Genomic DNA, 19,580 nt, shown 5'->3' on the forward strand with positions numbered 1-19,580 from the left:
GGTGCTTACCCAGAAGTGGTAACAGTAAGGCAGACATGGAAGCCTGGTAAGGTCCATGGTGGGGTGCTCCCCCAGGTACTTAATAAAGGTACTTAATAAACTGCTGTGATTATTATTATTATCATTTTTTTTTTTTAATCAGAAATGCCAGTAATCCCATTCCACAACTACATACCAAGAATGGGAACAGGCCTTACTGTTTCTACAGCACATGATGCAGACATAAAGACCCAAAGATTTATGGTTCATAATTTAAACTTGAAAATGTCTAAGCCTGCTCCCAGCATTTTACATTCTTGACTAGTGTAGTCTTGTTTAAGGTTTCCAGCTTTTCATTTTACAATAGTTAATTCATTAGTCATATTCTCACTTACTAGATTTAAACTTTACCATTTGCTGTTTCAAGTGTTCTGAGGATTTTGTTCAAACTCCTGATAAAAAGTTTATGCTATTTTCCTTTTAATGCTTTGCTGCATTTAATAAAGTTGCAATGAAGTATGTGTTGAAATAACATACATCTTCATCCACTGTTGCTTTGTGTTGTTCTTGCCTTTTATGAGAGGTAAAGTACTATTATTTATTCTCTTTATAAACACTTTTTTACAATAGATTTATGTTGTACTTACACAAAGTCAGCAATACCTAATACATTGGAGGTATTATGTGTTAAGCACTGACATACGTATATTTATATATATATATTGTGCAAGTGTCAACATTGCAAAACACTACTGAAAACAAAAGGTTTTAAAAGACGGGGCAGTAGCATTTTTCTGCTTCAATTTTTGCCTATCAGCTGAAAAAAGTGCCTATAAAATACTAGTGATGTTAGTAAATGAAACATGCCCCTTAAAATTGCAAAAAGCAAACCATGGTGTATGACCTGTGTATTTTATATTAACAGAACATACAGAGAAGCTGAATTCCTACCCTGAAAACCTATAAGAAATTAAACTTGTTACAAAAAAGAAACTCAAAAATTATTATTATTTTTTTTTTTCAGATTCATGTTGCAATAGGGTAAACATTTTTTCCTTTCTATATTTAGCCTTAGGATTATTGTATACCAAATATCAGCAGAAATCTGAAATTAGTTCTAGAAGAATCCACAAGAATTTCACTCCCAAATATCTAAACAAAGGTTAATGAATGAACTGTCCTTGAACCTGCAATGTATCTTCAGTGTGCTTGCAAATACAGATGATCCACAAACCAGGAGAACACACTTAAACAACTTCCAAAGGGGCAGATAAAATGCTTTTCCCTAACAAACAACCATTCTAACCAAAAGTCATACAAAGTTCAGCTGGCATGAACATAGCCACTTTGAAGTGGTCACTAATGAAAAACTGCCTCCTACAAACATTTCCATGACAGCATTGGAACGTTTCAGATCTATAGTCTCAGCAATAAATAGGTTAGACGCTCATGCATTACCATGGTGAAGATCACTAGGAGAAATAAATCAGTGACCCATGATACCATCCATTGGCAAAATATTTTTTTAACAGAGTATGGCAAAATGACCATTTGGATGGACAACTTTGCTTTTGTAACTTAGGACTGATATGTCCTTCCCTTCAGTGCAGCCATTTCTAGTTTGTACTTGATGTGAGTAAGCCACTTATGCTTCCAAAACTAATTTAAAAAGATAGTAAAATGTAACAATAAAAAGCGCATGATTTATCACCGAAAGATTTCAGTGTGTTCCAATTAGATCTTGATATTTTTCACTGATAACACTGTATTCCAGTAATATCTTTCTGTAGTCATGATATTTTTTACACATGTACCTACTAATGTTTATCAAAGCAATGAATGTAGAAGGTTCTACAACTGAGAGAATTAACATTTGAAACAAAACAGACAAAAGAAAACTTTTACCATAAGCTTACCGTGTCATTAGCTATATGCGATGGTGTGTAGGAATATATTATAATTGCAAATGAACAGTGAAAATTTTATATTTTAAAAAGTGATATAATTACCACACAACTTGAATAAACTCTCATAAAATGATAAACAAAACCTTTCTGAAAACTGAATCAACATGCAGTAAAAGGAGACAGTCATGTTTTGCTCCAAAACCACACTGTTGTTCCAAACAAAAAGAAAATAATTTAGACACAGCATGTTAAGCCTTTTGTGGAAAGATCCCCTACAGAAACATGTATGTTGGTACATATATATATGTGTATATATATATATATACACACACACATATATATGCTTATAATACCAGTGCACAATAACATACTGGTTTACTTTAACACAGAGTGAGCTACTGGTCAGAATAAAGGGGGAAAAAATTCACAAACCAACCCACTTTTTTTTAGTACAATATAATCTTGATTTGAGGGGGACTAAATAATGTGGAGGTTGAGTGAGAAAAAATACAATATATTTTCATTCCATCATTAGCCATTGTGCTGTTAAAAGCATTAATAGTGTTGCATCAGCATTACAAAACAGAAGAACATTTTCTTGGAAAAAATCAGTAGTAACAAGTAAGAGCATTGATTAATCTAGTCCATGGAACCACCGTGGCAGTTCCATGGACTGATTTCTTACTGTTGCTTGTAGAGAACAAGAATGGGAGGGGGTACATCAACAAATGAACTTGAGAGGCAGCAGATTCAAAACGGTGAAAAGGAGGAGGTTTGTCATACAATATGTTGCACTGTATCAAAAGATGAGTGCTTAAAGTTTACTTCTTAAATTCAAGTGACAATTTGAGTAAATTAACAGAAGAATTATCTACTGTTGGCTATTAAATATAGAAAAAATATCTCTGGGTTTGGAAGTCTCAAACGCAAAATGGGAAAATAGTCTGAGAAAGTGTTATTTAATGAAACTGGAGGCTTTCCATGTCTATGCATCATACCAAAGGAAATGCAAACATATTAAAACATATTGCTGTTAACAGGTTTCTGACTTTTACTTATCAAAGGTTACCACTGTGCAAAATTTTCTTGGGTAATTTCAAGTGGTGTTCTGATACCTATGGTCCATCAAACAAGAGTGACTTGTCTGTAACATACAGCCTGACTACTGAAACTTAGGAAAACTACACAGGCACCATCCTGCAATTTTAAGGAAGTGGGACAATAAATAAACTTAAAGATAAAGCTCATGTATAAACATTCAAAATTAAACCTAATTTTAAAAATAAAGTAAACCACTGAAACAGTTTTGTAAAGGATTATTCAAGGGTTTGGAAGTGGCATTGATTTCTAGCCGAGAATATAAAAATGAAACAATTTATATATGGCTAATGTAATACAGGCACAATGTCATACATGTTCCTCTTTTTCTACACACACCCACAGGTTACATTTTAAGAAACAGGACCAAAACATCCTGTTTCAACAAGGATAAAAGATGTAGTTCTGTATCCAGAACTGTTACTGCCTTAAATGCAGTATTAATACTGTAAACAAGTCTCATTTAATAAGCGTATTTTGATGCTTTAAAGTAGAAAGGTGTACTGTCCCTTATTTTACTCTGCTGAATACAACTGATAATGAAGTCACATTATTTTACTTAAGCCCCCCCCCCCCAAAAAAAAAAAAGAATCAAATCAGATTGTTTTGTTTGGAAATTTTGGTTGCTTGGAATCTCTGGAGAGCTCAAATACTTAAGTAAATTGGATGGCACGGTTTATGGTTCATTATGTCTTCTCTGCGTTGCCATGACATTCATTCATACATTTTTAAATCTGCAAGCAAGATAAATAAATTCTGTAAGGAAGTCATGAAACTTAAAAACTCAGCTTCCTGTGTCTTTACGTTTTATTTCTGATTTTTCTCATTCTATTAAGTTTTTCTTTTGAGTGGGACAGACAAACTTTCAGTGCAGATTTTCTGTTGTCTGGTATCACAGTTGAGCTGGTATGAGAGTTTATGAGAACATATAGGATCACAAAACAGTTTTGGATGGTCCAGGACTTAAGGCAACAAGCTTTAGAAGTAATGATTCTGAAAACCGATTTATTTATTTATTTATTTATTTATTTATTTATTTTTCTTTTCTTGTTTCCATCCCTGTTAACTATTGGAAAATGCTGTGTTTACTTCCACAGAATAAGAGGCATGGTATAATGTTTCAGAATGAAAAACTACACCGAAGTTGCATACATATCAGTGAACAAATAATTAAGTTCTGTAAGTATCAGAAATACATTATTTATATTATCATTTTATAGCTGAAACTTTCTTAAGATTATGCAATAATTAGCTAAATGATGTAATTAACACTATATTTTTTTTACCTTTATATTTTTAACTACATTTATATATCAAAATGAAGTATATTATTATTGTTATACTTAAGGAATAAAAAAATTTTTACTTCAAAATTTTCCATATAGTTATACATATTTATGTTATTTATGTGTATATGTTGTTTATTTTTATAATAAACATATAACAATAACAAACATATTTATGTTGTTTATGGACATATAAACATCATAGAATGAAGCCACATGAGCCCTGCTTACTATAGAAGGAATATATACACATACACAACACCAAACCTGAAGTTCCAGGACAATGAAATGTATATAGATGAAGGCCATTTTTCTTAGGTTGTATGTCCCATTACTCTTCCATAATTTTTAGTTTCTAATTTCTGTGGGTTTTATTCTGTATCACTGCATTAACAGAGGATTTTTCAAGAGCCTTAGAACACTGAAGAACAATTTTATAGATTATCATCCATGAAATGAATACACATAGATTATGAATTTATATGTGCAAATGTGAGCACTGATATTATGTATTAATCAATATTAATGACCTATAGATATTGTATACTTATACAAACGACTGTATAATGAATTCACAGAGCTTTAAGTGTATGTTTCTGTGGTTGGACAAATCGATCAATACATTTTATATTTAACATGAAGAGTAGAATATTTCTGTGCAGGTATAAATCTCTTTTGTATGATAATATTTGGAAACTTTATGCCATGATGCTGGTTTATTTCTCTTTTACATTACCTCCTGTTCCTTATTAATAAACTAATAAATAGAAACAGAAAAGTTCAGTAAGAATGTGTGTTTGAAAATTCTTCTGTGTTTAGGTATGTTGGGAATACTGGGCGCTGATTTGATTTCACAACAACACAAGTCAAGATGACAGCAGAGAATTCATTTGTCCATAGCACAAAGCATAAAGTAAATATTCAGCCTTGTTGTTTGAATATTCTGTCTAGACACACTGTTCACATATGACATCTGACTACATTATTTTGAACAAGTTCAGCTACAACTACCAACAAGACTTTGTGATTTAAATTCCTTAGTCAGTTTTCTCTTTATATCTTCCAGATTTCATGATGTCTCACGTTGAACCAACTGCCTTGGGCTACTGCTATTATAGCAATGCTCAGTCTAGAAAACTGTCTAACCTGATGGAGAAGGTAAATATCAGAAAACAGAATCACAGGGACTATCTTCTCTTAGGAATTCTAGCTTGTGCACCTTATCTTCACTACAGTGTTTTGGGTTATTTTCCATATACTTATGTAGTCCATTTTCTGAACTCTATAATATCAGAAATTGAATTTTGAAGAGGAGAGGGAAGGGGAGGAGAACTGGTATGTTAAAGTATGGTTATTTGAACTTAAATTTATTTTTATTTGTATGAATTAGCTGTACATTCGTCTCTGAGGCCTTACATTGCAGGAGGTTTATGTTGTTTAGTTTGCATCTGTGTTGGCCAGGATTGAATATAATGGAAAAATCTTCATGAAAATGTTCTTAATTCCAAAAGCCATCAATTTCAAGCACTGTATGGAGCTCTGACCTTAACTGTTTAGGAAGAAAATGCATTAACTTCGCATTAGGCACTCTGAGTGACAGAGTGATTGTAATGCTAGTCTGTCTGGAGGAAAAGAAAAAAGAAAAAAAAAAAAAGGAAAAAAAAAGGAAGGTGCCTGGAGAAAAAAAAAAAAAAAAAAAAAAAAACAAACACATTCATACTGAGTTCTAAATGCATTCAAAGTGATTTATTTTGAGTATATACTTACCATATATTCATACAGGCTGCTCATTAAAAAATGCATGTCCCAAGAGTACAGGTCTCCATCTGAAATGCCAACAAATGCACCTTTGCACAAATGCCAAGTAGCAAATCAAAAATAAATGATCCAACTAAGTAGCATTTAATGAGGTTTAAATGACAAAAAAAAAAAAAAAAAAAAGAAAAGAAAAAAGAAAGAAACAATGCAGTAGTGTAAGAAGGTTACAAAAAAAAAAAAAAAAAAATCAGGCAAAAGTTCCTCCATCTGGATTTAGTATATAAAAGAAAAATAACAGGTAAATAGGGATTCAGCAAAGAGTAAAGAAATATCAATGAGCTGGAAGACAGAAATTGATATGGACAGTGAGAAACATCTGAGTTGTTTGTAAACTAAGATGTCCAAGCAGCAAAATGTAATACTGGTACAAGACGGAAGAGCAGATACTACAGGAACAGAACTATAAGTCTTCACAGGGTTTAGTTTTAATTGGTTAAGGTCAGTAATCATTTTTTTGCTGTGCTTCTCAGCCTCTGGACTCTTAAGATACTATTATATAGAAATTATACCATTTCCTGGTTATAATTTCTGGACAATACCACAACTGTTGAGTCCTGGAGAGGTGGATTTGCTCTCCAAAGTTCTTGAAAGGAAGAAGGGATGAAACTGTCCCCAAAATTATAATCACCAATGAATAACAGCAACAAAACATCAATTATAACACTTAACACAATTATAACACTTAATTTTCAAGGAAATGCAAAAGAAAGATTAAAGAAGCTTACTTATAACACAAACATCAAAGGGTATATACACTAGAAAGTAAAAGAATTAAGATGACAGATACAGACTGGATAATTAACATTAAGTACAATGTCTGTGATTTCAGGTTATAATAGTAAGCAGGTTTATTTACCAAATACCTACTGAGTCAACAAGAGAGGATTTTATGCTGTTTTAAATGAGTCTTTGGTAAGTGGCAAAGAAAAAAAAAAGAAGAGCTGATTGAAGAAATATACCTTGCATTCAAGTGATCTTGAATTCAAGTGAATTAAATTTGAAATAAGATTAATAAACTATGGATTTCCATTTTGAAAATATGATCTTTGAGATAGAGGAGTCATTTGAACTTCACTGATGAATGTGTGTAGAAGGGGTTTGGAATTCATTCCAGTAAAGAAAGTGAAAGAAAAGGCTTGGAATTTGTACCCAACGGATAGGGTACACAATTGTTATAACTTGTATCCATACAAGAAGGGCCTTCTCCCTTTTGCACCAATGTGACCAGATACATAAAATGTCATTCCTCATGAGCACTTACAAACAGAAAAACAGTTCTCCTGTATGTAATACTCCCTGTTCATTTGGGTCCATTCATCTCAGAATGGTAAGATTTGCTTGCAGAAAGCCTGAGATTTCTGCAGTCTATAAAGAGTATTTTAATATTTAGAAGTTTGTTCTTGGAAGACGTTTTGAAGATGCATGGTGCCAACCATTGTAAAACACTCAATATTCACCGTTATCCGTAGTAATTTGTCTGAAAGCAGTTGATGTCAAAGATGTTCTTATGACTGTCCATAAAGAAAAAAATATTTTCTACTTCAGTATTTGAGAAAGAAATGAAATGTCTGGAAATTTTAGGCTACACAGATGCTCGAGTGTTCCATTTACTGTAAGACATCCTGATTTTTTTTGACCTACATGTCAAAAATTCTCAAAACCCACTAATAGGTTAAAGATGAACTCAAAACCTAGTTGTAAATAGGTTTTACTGTTATTTTATATTATTAACAAACAGAACATTACAAATCAGGAAATGAAGGTGATGGTAACATCTAAATAAACACATTTCAACTTTCTGTTCATATTGTTCCATCAAGCAAAATACCATTTAACTAGTTGCCTTGTGAGAACCAGTCATAAAGTTCTGTAATCTTTTTTCAAACCATATTTGGTGTTGTTCTGAGGAAACACAGCTTTGGCTAACCAAATTTTTGTCTTTATCAAAGAAAGGGCAAGTGCTTTCACATGGATGTAGACAAACTGTGTACCAAAAATGTGATCTAATGTGGAGGAAACTTATTTTCATTCACACAAGAAGTGTGACATTTCAGCACAAATTTGTATCTCTCCCAAATGTTCAAAATGTAAAATTCCATACAAAATGATAAAAATACTTCAAAGTTCAGGAACATAATCACTGTTTCCTGGACAATACAAAATTAAGACAATTCCTTTTTCTGTCATTTTATTATACAGACATAACACCAATAAAAGTAAATGTCTTAAGATAAATGTATTAATATAACTGATACATCTTACCATTAGAATATCACTGAGACTGTGTCCAAATTTCAATATATGAGACTGTTCAATATATGAGACTGATAAAATATTAGTGAGAATACTGTGACTATTCCTGCTCTTGTAACTGTAAACCTGTATTTAGGGTGAAATGTGTTCATTGATTTCTCCCAGAAATAACAAATAAATATTAGGGATATATAGATTCAGAGAGTTGTAATAAAATGACTGCTTCAGTGGGTAAAGAGAGAAAGACAAGCAGCTTTGAGGGAATGAGGAAAAGGAGGAGTGAGAAGGTACTATGGAGCACACAGAAAGAAGTAAACTAGGTTGGGATCCAATGAGGAAAGGTGAGATGAGAAGTTTCTATCACTTTTGGTTATGGATATGGTTTCTCTGAGCTTCTCCCATTCAATACAAATCCATCAGAAGAGGCTTCAGAGGGGACTTTGCTTTCACATGGTTGTCAGAGAGAGGAACTGGCCTGGAAGACACACAAGCTCTTAGAAGGTAGACCACAGATCCCATTGATGGAGATTATCATGTCCTAGAGCAAAATAGATTTTATCCCTTCACGGTGTGATTTTGCACAGACAGAAAGGGCCATAAAAGTATATTTTCTTCTTCACCAACACTGCTTGAGAGGGAACGATACAGATGAGAGAGACCTCAATGATACAGAGAGAAGAGGGGGGAGGAAGGGAAGGGGGTTGCCTTGTCTTTCTTGAATTGTTACAGGTTTATCCATGGCTTTTGGACTACCCCGTCCTTTATTGCCTTGCCAGCACTGTGGTGAGAGGGATAAATTCTGCCTGAGGAGAGTAGGGCTTACCACAGAGGTACTGCTTGGAGTGCCTCTCTGAGAAAGTGGTACACTCTTGGAGTGCCACAGCTGTCCATGTCAGGTGAAACTCCAGGGAAAGGTTTGGAAGCAACTCCTGCTCCTTGATGAGCACATGGGCTGTAATTGTTCACACAAGCTGAAGAAAATCCCTCCAGGAATTCTTCCCATCCTACTTCCCTGCTGGCATTTTGCACCTATAAAAAGTCTAAACAAAATGGCTCTCTAAAAACGAAGCCAGGGACTTAAAATGAAGCAGTTATCACTGCAGTCACATTCACACAGCTTCTGTCTTCACCCAGTAGCAGTTCTTTGGAAAAGGTCTGTGTGATACCTTGCTTGTAAACTGTGCAATATAAAATTCTCTGCCCTTCCTTGGCAAAAGAAAATGTAAAAATCACTGCTATAAATACTTCATCCATCTTTTAAAATGTATAGCTTTTAAGACTATATCACACATGGTGAAAACAGATCAAGAAAACAGATTGAGGCTTTTTAAACCATAGGTTTTATCCTGCCAGCTGCACTTATTCCTACTGTCATTTACTATCAACATTTTAGTGTTCTAAAAAAAGTGTAAAGACTCAAACATATTCTTGAAAAATAGTATAAGCTGCATGCTAATGAAGCCACTCTTCCTGAGGGTCTGTCTCCTGCTATTTGTCAATAAAGACATTCAAGTTTCTATAGTAAATAACGTCTGCTCCTTAGAACATATTGCAAAGCACCAAGAAGAAATAAAAGGATAACAAGTACCAGGCATTGTTACTTTGCTAAGAGAAACACTACTGACTCCCTCCATCAATCACCAGCTCCCCTCCACACCTCCTGAAAATAGCATCTAATTAATTGTTGTATCATTTAAATGTTTGGATTCCAGTATACAGCAATATAAATATTATATAAAGAATAGATCATAAAAATAGCAAAAAATTTAGTGAACTGTAAATAATGAAAGAATCGGATTTGTGCTATCCTTCTTAGTAGCATATACAGCAACTTTAAGAAGCTGAAACTGACATCTGACTGACTTCTTAGCAAATATTACCCCTGGCTGCTCTGGCAGATTTCGCCATAATATCTGAGACTGATACACTAACTGACTGCTGCCAAGCTAGGACTGAGCCTTTGCTTTTATATTGCCTACTTACTGTGTGCTTTATTTTGTTGCCTGTTTTTTCATTGTCATTGTTGCTTGTTTGTTTTTAAGAAAAGATTAATTTGTGAAATTGTTTGCATTTCTGCTTTATGTTATCTTAACGCATAGTAATAACAAAAGAAGTATGCAAATATTCTCTCTCTCCAGTGGCCCAAATAAGATTTATATACTCTTATCTCTTAGCATTGTAGTTGCGTGCCATAAAAGCCATGAGAAATATGTGAGCATACGGAGGAAGGGATACAAATAATTTAGTTTTTATCCCACATATAAATAACAACAAAAATATGTAGCTGAGCACTGCTCCAGTTCCATCAGGGGGTTCTGCTGCTATCTGTATTGCATGATATTTATCATTCATACAATGACCTTCAACCATTTACTTTGCTACACTACCAAGACCCCTTAACAGAATAAAGGCCAGGTTTTACAGAATTAGAAAATATTAGTCTTTCCAAACAGCAGCATTACATAGGTCTATGTTTGTCCTCAGGGTAAGGCATGAAAACACATTTTCTCCCAGGTACACCAACTTAGATCTCCCGGTAACTGAATTATTCATGAGTGAATTGGGGACAAAATACAATCCTGAAAATATTAGCTGAAAATTTGTGTTACTACTGGGGATGAAGCACATTTCTAATCCAGAACATCTCCAGGATGTTTAAGTACTACAGAGCTGTAAATAGTAATCTTTTGGTCTACTAGTTCAAAAAAAATACATAGACTTCCCCAAATGTCTTTAAACTCTTCCACAGAGGTTTGCTTCTGAACCTGTCCCTCTAGCTTTCCACAGAGGGCTGAGCTGCCCAGCAGGAGGGTGCTGCCTCTCCTGCAGCAGCAATAAGACATTTCTATCACTTTAGAGAATCCCAAGGCTGAAGGCAAGCTCTGGGACATTTCCACAAATGCTACTCTTGTAAGCTATACTTCTGCAAGAAGTTAAAAATAAAGCTATATTAGCTGGGGTTTGAGTGAGTAGTGAGATGAGAATTACCCTTAGAAGATTGTATTAAGGTGCTTTACCCAGATTAAATGGAGAAAAAAAAAAAAAGAAAAAAAAAAAAAGAGCACACTACACCACTTAAAACATACAAAGTACAGCCTTTGCAGTTACACTAGGTAGGATAACAGTTATTAGGGCTATTACCTTCCATGTTACAGATCAGCCGAAGAGGTCAGACACATATTTCTGCCAAGCAGTATATCTCAGCTAGTCAGAAGGAACCATTTTAATCTTCTTTCGGCTAACTCAAATGATATAAGCAATCACTCTGGAATTTAGAGACCAGGTCTGCACGTAAAGAAGAGACGGTGACGTTTATGATACTAGTCGCTGGATTTCTTTGTCTGTTGCCAAAAGTAAATCAAAATGAGGGTGCATACCAAGTGCTAGAGAGAATTGCCTTGAAATAGACCAAGGGATCACACTAAGGATATTAGATATTTAGACCAGAAGTCCAAGTAAGGAAACAGTCTCTTTGTATAATATTTTGGCCCTACAATGGGGCCAAAAAGATAAGGAAGTCTTGCACTCACACATTTTTAAAGGTGGTGACACTAAGAAAAGCCTTCCGTAATTTTTCAGATTAAATTTGCATACTAACATAAGACTCAGAGAAAAGTTAAAAAAGATGCACTTAAGATAGATAAAAGATTTTATATTTCTCTAGTATTTATTGTATGGTTTTAATTAAATAACTGAAATGTTCAAACTGGAATTACTGGATTCAACACATCCCAACTTTAGGCAAATTTAGATTAAAACATGGCTATAAATTCCACTTTCCAACCCTCTCCAATAAACATGTCTGCAGCTACCTGTGGGGGTAAATGGTAGGGAGGACTTTAATACAATCCAGCTAAGTTCTCCTGTTGATTGCAGGGAGGAAATACTATCTCTGCAGCAGCAGGAAAATGCAGAAATAAAAATTATAATATAAAAATAGATGTGGCTTAACATACATTTGAGAGAAATGATTTTGTCTTGCAGAAATGTAATAAGAAGTCCTGGCCAGTCTGGGATTTAAATGGTGTCTGCATTTTTCTCTTTCTTATGCATACCCTTTGTGTGATAGGAACACTTATTCAGTTTCACAATAAACAGTTTTATGCTTCTCTGTCCTGCAAGGTCAACTCAGCTTATGAAAATCAAGCTGCTTTCTGTTTGCCTTACCTCATCACGAAAATTCCCAGACAGAACAGAAACTCCAAAACTCATCAAAACGCTATCAGTTAGACTGCAGAGAATTAGAGCTGAATACTAATTTTTATACCTCTATTATGTATGCACAAGACAACTATACTTGAGGCTGAAATAAGCAACATATCTTGAAGGACTCCTGTTTATTCTCTCTTCCCCAAAAGAAGAAAAGTAACAATTCCATCTAATGAAGTGAGAAGGTGAAGGTAGTTTTACTCTGTGAGTGAGTTAGTTAATGAGGCAATATCCTCTTGAATCTTTGAGATAAGCTCTAGGTCAAAAGTAGATAAATTAGCATAACATTCATATTAATATATTTCAGAATCAGATACAGAAACAACCTGCACTCTGAAACCTGCCTAATCACAGACAGCTAATTTTCAAAGGAGTTTTGGCACTCATTATGGTGATGGATGACAGTACTAAAAACATCAACATTTCCTTGAGATCTGCCACGCTCTGTAGGCACTTCTCTTATGTACTCCATGGATTGTATTTTATATATTTCATAATTTATTTAGATACTCATAAAAGTGCAATAAGGCTCCTTAAAGATATTTTGGCATGCTGCAACAGTGCATTTGAGTACTCACAACACAGACAATCCAACACACTGCTACTATCTAGTACCAGGCAGTTGCAGTGCTGCTATTGTAAAGCTCCTAATTTCGTATCACAGTGAGAAATACACACTGACATTTGTCTAAACACACTCACTCGTAAAATATTCTTTGCATGATGTAATCGTATTAGTAGTTAAGGACTTAATGAACACATTTACAGACGTATATATACACAAATGTCTGTTTTCATAGCTGTGTAGCCACTGTCAACATGTGCCAACCTGTATGTTATTGGATGTAAATTATAAAATGATATTATTTTCCTTCAAATTAAATTAAACATTGTTATCCGAGGAACCATTGATAACTCTGGATTAAATTTGCTGATGTGGTCTAGTAAAAAGAAAACAAAACTGACAGAGAGAATGCATGGAATATGTTGTAAAAAAGAATAATAATCAGAGTAATTTTAAAAAACAGGGGGCTCTACAACCACTGAGTTATAATGGATTTATTCAATGAGGCAGCTTTAGGCTGCCTGCAATTCTGTGGACTTCATCTGAATTGGTCAATGTAGTGAGCTTAATTGAAGTTGTCATGGTTTTGGCTGGGATATAATTAATTTTTTTATATTTTTTTTTTTTACCTACTAAACTGTCTTTGCCTCAACCCATGAGTTCTTGCACTTTTACCTTTCTAATTCTCTCCCCTATCCCTTCCGGGGAGAGTGAGTGAGCGGCCATGTAGTACTGAGCTGCCCACTGGGGTTAAACCACAACAGAAGTGCATTTCTTATGAGCTCAAAACCCAATGTTCCTGGAGAAATTTCATTTTGAAATATAATATTAATCATCATCAGTAAAAATGAAATGTAGCCCTTTGCCCCATGAGCTTTGGATGAATATGTATTCAGGGCCCCATCCTAGAAGTGTGCTAAGCAACTGTGGAGGCGATGAGCGCACACAGCTTATAACCTACAAGGGAAAATGATGTATTTTGGCATATTCTGGGTTCAGGCTCCTTTTGATTACAGTAAAAAAAAAAAAAAAAAAAAAAAAAAAAAAAAAAAAAAAAAAAAAAAAAAAAAAAAGAAGAAGGCCTCAGGCAGTGCGTAGTAGCCAAAACTACATAGGCTTAAAAGTAAGAAATGACTGAAGAGTACAACGCAATGGTAGGGCTGACAGCAAGATTTACCCTGGAAGTTACTGGAGCACAAGCTGGCCATTGGCCTACTAGCAGCAGAAACTAGAGATTGAGCCAAGGGAAGGGAGCTCATCTTATCTAACACAAGAGATGACAGCATGTTGGCAGCCTTGGCCACAGACACGACAGCTGTGAGCCAGGTTACAGCTTTCCTTCTCCCACCTCAGGGGCTCCATTCCTGCTCTCGCTTGTGATAGGAACAAAATCTGTAGCACCACGGGTGATATAACAGCCCGTGCTACCACAACATTTGTTACAGCAGTCACTTCCCTCTCACCACTGGAAATGTCTTTATCACCCAAATACTGGTTTTGCTCATTTTCACAATATTGTTCCTCTTGTGTCATCCTAAGACACCCTTTTTCTGGTTACAGTTTTCTGAACAAGTTCTAGCCTCCCATTAGCTGTTTGTGGCTTTCATAGCATGAAAGACTGAATGAGAGAGTCTTTATGTTCCTTTAAGCATTGTTACACTGGTGAAACTGTCGTTCTTTCCTAAAAAGCTTTCTGTCTCCTGGTATCTTCCTAATCACTCATTGCAAACATGATACTTCAGGTCTCTTACAGCAGCTTTGCAGGCACAAGCTCGAAGATAAGCAGAGAAGTTGTTGGTGACATCCTAGTGTCGATACTTAACAGTCACAAACACTACTGACAACACAAAGCAGAGGCTTAAACTCACTGCAAATTCACTCCATATTCAAAGGCACAAATATTCTGGAAGGATTTTCCCATCATTCAGGGACCAGCTGTATGCTTTGTGTCCTGAGCTTAAGTTGTTATTCCTGGTCATATTCTTTCATTTTACAGTAAGAAGGAATTTAAACCATTACGATGAGATACTGAATTATGTAATTCCTTTACAAACAAAGCACGATCTGCTGGATATGTCAAAGAAGCATAGATATGAATCTAACACAGTATTTTAATTCATCTTTTAAAAACAAACAAACACCTTATTTTTTCCCCATACAGATATGCAGAACAAAGCCTTAAATATAGTGAGCTAAAGAAAATAAACAAACAAAACAACAACAACAAAAAAGCACACATTACACATTACCAAGCCAGAAAAATGCAATAGATACCTGCTTTCTCATTTCTATAAGATTTCTTTATGTCCATGGCATGGGAAAATTGCTTTGTGAAAACCTTTTATTCTCCTCAGATAGTAAATTTTGTCTTGTATTAGAGGTGAACATGTAGCCAGGAGTTTACTATCATTTATCTAGAAAGCTCATAAACATGCCATTACACCGCTGATTCTCTTATACTATACCAAGAACCTTTTTTTCTCCAGTTCATTCCTACCTTGTCCAGCATTTATTTAATAGTACTTGAAAATTTACTCAGATTATGACAGTAGCTTTTAGTTCACGGAACATATTTATGCTTTTCGCCATGTGGATACTTGATACAAGAAGCAGAGAAGCTTCTTGTAAAACACCACAATTCCCTTGCACAGTTTTTTAGATGACCCTCCCCCCACTCCCAACTTGCCATCATTTTCTTGTTGCCAGTGAACACCTTGTCAATAAAACCCTGAACACCTTGGCTGCCGCTATACTGACACAACAGAATAGGTCAATAAGATTTTCTGGGACACTTTTTATCACTTTTTTGAACTGGTAAGGCCTATGGAAGGGAATTTTCTGCCCTTGCACATCATCTGCAACAAGGTAGTTCTCATTCAGAAGAAATAGCATGAGACAATTGCTGTGTGTGGCCTGAATAAATACAGCCAACTCCAGAGACCAAGACTGTGTTGCAACTATCTACTGTGAGTGATGGCTACATCAAACACTATTGTATGTTGATACTACATTGTTTTCTCAGTGCGTGGCAATGTTAAATTTCATAGCTTATTTTAGCCCATACATATAGCAACTTACTGAGTTCACTTCGTTTGACTTCCAAGTTTTACTGCTGATCACAGTTGATGATAGGGTTGCATACGTATTCACTTGCAATCTTAAGTCTTCAACTTCAGTTGATGAAAGCCAGAGAACACAATAAAGGAGAAAAAAAATGTTTTAAAGGTTGGAATATTTTTTTTGTCCCTGTCTTTACAGTATGCTTCATTTTGAATCTTTAAACATTATAGATTCACAAGCATTATGCAAAGCATTATGAAGATAATCGGCGCAATGGGGATTCAATATTTAATGAAAGTAACTCTTGTTTTTAATTATAGCATTTAAGATCATCTTATTGTCAAGTGGAATACAGACTTGCTTTTTGTGATTTGGCATCCATGATTCCACTATATTTATAAAATATCACACCACCCTCTCCTATAATAACCTAGATCATTTCCCAGATTTCCAGATAACTGGCTACGTGTTATATACATTGTGCAGATACAAAGGGAGCTTTCCAAAACTGGAACTGAATAGCAAATAGTTCAGAGGCATTATCCAAGCATCCTAGTGGAAAATATTTTATTATTTTAACATGCTTCAAATGAATGAGGGCAGGAGATCGGTTTTAGATGTCTTACTCCAAGTTGTTTTCCCCTCTTTGCATTTTCTTCCTCTTTAAAGTATGTTCTGCAAGACTAAAGCAACCCCAAAGCTAAACTATTTGGAGCAGACAATTTGGCTGCAGGTAATTTATTTTCACACATTTTTTTTTTTCCTTTTAATATTTTCAATGGTTTCATTTATATTATAGTAAATATTTTTCCCACAAGTAAAGAACACAGTATTTGACTAGAGATTTCCGTGTTCTTGCAAGAGAGACTACCAAACAAAAGGATAAAAACTATGATTAACAAAATGTTCCAAATCTTGTTTGCATACAGATATGCACTACACCTCAGCAACGACAAAAACTAATTGTATCCAGACACATGCATTTCAAGACTGAAAAAAAAAAAATAAAATAAAAATAAACCCACAAAAAACATAATTGCTGTGTTTAATGTTTGTATCTTTTGTGTATATGTTAACCATATTTGCAATTTGCTAAGCTATTTCCTTGATGGTATTATTATAAATCTATGAAATCCATCCTTTGAACAGATGGTGCTATAAAACACAATTGTAGCTGGGAAGAGGTGTTTGAAGACATAACATGTGTGTAGGCATGCATGTGATGACACCTAGAAGACCACAAAAGCTTTGTAAAACAGATAAGCACACCAGTTGGGACGCCTAGTTTCCCAGGACGGCTGGTAGGTATGTCATTTTCAGAATATCAGATGCCATCTTTGCAATGCTTGTAAAATAATACCCATTGGGTGCAGGAGTAAAGATTTCCACTGGAACCTCAGCAGTTTTTATTATTTTTTTTTTATTTTATTTTATTTTTATTTTTTCTGAAAGCTGTATTTCCTATGTATTTTCCTATGTGTATTCCCTATGGATGATCTGTTTCAGCAAGAAAGAGATAAACAATGTGTCATGTTATTTAGTTTCTCTGCATTTTCAGATGAATTCTTCCTCTTTTATGGAAGAAACTGTTATTGGTATAAGAACCCTACAAACGTTTAAACAGTTCTTTTCACCATAGTAGTAGCAACATTTATTTAGTAAGATTTTGAAGCTATGTTTTTCATGCAAATATGCAACAGAAATAATAAAAAGTCAATAGTATATTATTTAACCCAATATAGAGCTGGCTCCAAGTGCTGAAAATCCTACCACATGTTGGCGTAGCTCAAGGAGAGCAAATTTGCAATGAATGATGATAATTTGCACTGAAAGAAATTAGTGCCAATTTTGATTAGGAATTAACCTTCTGTTCAAATTTTAGCAGAGTAATGTATTCATTCCTGGTTAGAACATAAGCTGTGCTGAAAGGGTGAGAGAAAAGCCAACGGACAAAGGGAAATAAAAAGTAAAAAGATTTAAGAACTATTTATCTAGTTCAGCAATGAAGTAACTAACACAGTTCAAACAAAGAAATCACAAACAAAGAAGCTTAAAAGCAGCTTATGATGGTACCCAGCCTTTGCTTAGGCAGGGACTCCCACTGTTCTGTTTTTAGAAGTACATTGTTCGTGTTCTTCTCTTTGCATCTATTTACATCCATATTTCTCAGTTTTAGAGGAAGGTAGAAAGGTTACCATTTTGTTACTTCCTGAAAGGAGAGTAACACTTGAGAAAATATGATATCATTTCACAGAATCACAGAATTGGCTAGGTTGGAAGAGACCTCCAAGAACACTGAGTCCAGCCTCTGGCCTAACACTAACAAGTCCTCCACTAAACCATATCACTAAGCTCTACATCTAAACGTCTTTTAAAGACCTCCAGGGATGGTGACTCAACCACTTCCCTGGACAGCCCATTTCAATGCCTAACAACCCTTTCGGTAAAGAAGTTTTTCCTAATATCCAACCTAAACCTCCCCTGGTGCAAATTTAACCCATTCTCCCTTGTTCTGTCACCAGGCACATGGGAAAACAGACCAACCCTCACCTCGCTACAGCCTCCTTTAATGTACCTATAGAGAGTGATAAGGTTGCCCCTGAGCCTCCTCTTCTCCAGGCTGAACAATCCCAGCTCCCTCAGCTGCTCCTTGTAAGACTTGTTCTCCAAACCCCTCACCAGCTTCGTCGCCCTTCTCTAGACTTGCTCGAGCACCTCGATGTCCTTCTTGTAGCGAGGGGCCCAAAACTGAACACAGTACTCGAGGTGTGGCCTCACCAGAGCCAAGTACAGGGGGCCAATCACTTCCCTAGCCCTGCTGGCCACACTGCTTCTGATACAAGCCAGGATGCTGTTGGCCTTCTTGGCCACCTGAGCACACTGCTAGCTCATATTCAGCCAACTATCAACCAATACTCCCGGATCCTTCTCCACCAGGCAGCTTTCCAACCACTCATCTCCCAGCCTGTAGCGCTGCTTGGGGTTGTTGTGCCCCATGTGCAGGACCCAGCACTTGGCCTTGTTGAACTTCATACAGTTGGCCTCAGCCCATCAGTGCAGCCTATCCAGATCCTCCTGCAGAGCCTTCCTACCCTCGAGCAGATTGACACATGCACCTAACTTGGTGTCATCTGCGAACTTACTGAGGGTGCACTCGATCCCCTCATCTACATCATCGATAAAGATATTAAAGAGGACTGGCCCCAGTACAGAGCCCTGGGGGGCACCACTAGTGACTGTCCTCCAACTGGATTTGACTCCATTCACAACTCTTTGGGCCCGGCTATCCAGCCAGTTTTTAACTCAACGAAGTGTACGCCAGTCCAAACCATGAGCAGACAGTATCCTGAAGAGAATGTTGTGGGGAAGGGTGTCAAAAACCTTACTGAAGTCAAGGTAGACCAC

General features: G+C 35.6%; 1 long non-coding RNA gene across 9 annotated transcripts in view; it reads right to left on the reverse strand.

Annotated features, from left to right (window-relative positions):
* Nucleotides 1-19,580, reverse strand: part of LOC137850211 (uncharacterized) — a 43,950-nt gene that overhangs the window by 14,767 nt on the left and 9,603 nt on the right. For 6 of the 9 annotated variants that reach the window (XR_011092366.1, XR_011092364.1, XR_011092369.1 and 3 more), the window contains exon 2: nt 16,194-16,285. This is a non-coding gene — a long non-coding RNA (uncharacterized lncRNA). Of the gene's footprint in view, nt 1-6,037; nt 6,097-16,193; nt 16,286-19,580 lie in introns of all 9 variants that reach the window. The other 3 variants (XR_011092368.1, XR_011092367.1, XR_011092365.1) reach the window with 1 other exon arrangement.

Source organism: Anas acuta, chromosome 1, assembly GCF_963932015.1.
Source record: "Anas acuta chromosome 1, bAnaAcu1.1, whole genome shotgun sequence".
Classification (NCBI taxonomy): Eukaryota; Metazoa; Chordata; class Aves; order Anseriformes; family Anatidae; genus Anas; species Anas acuta.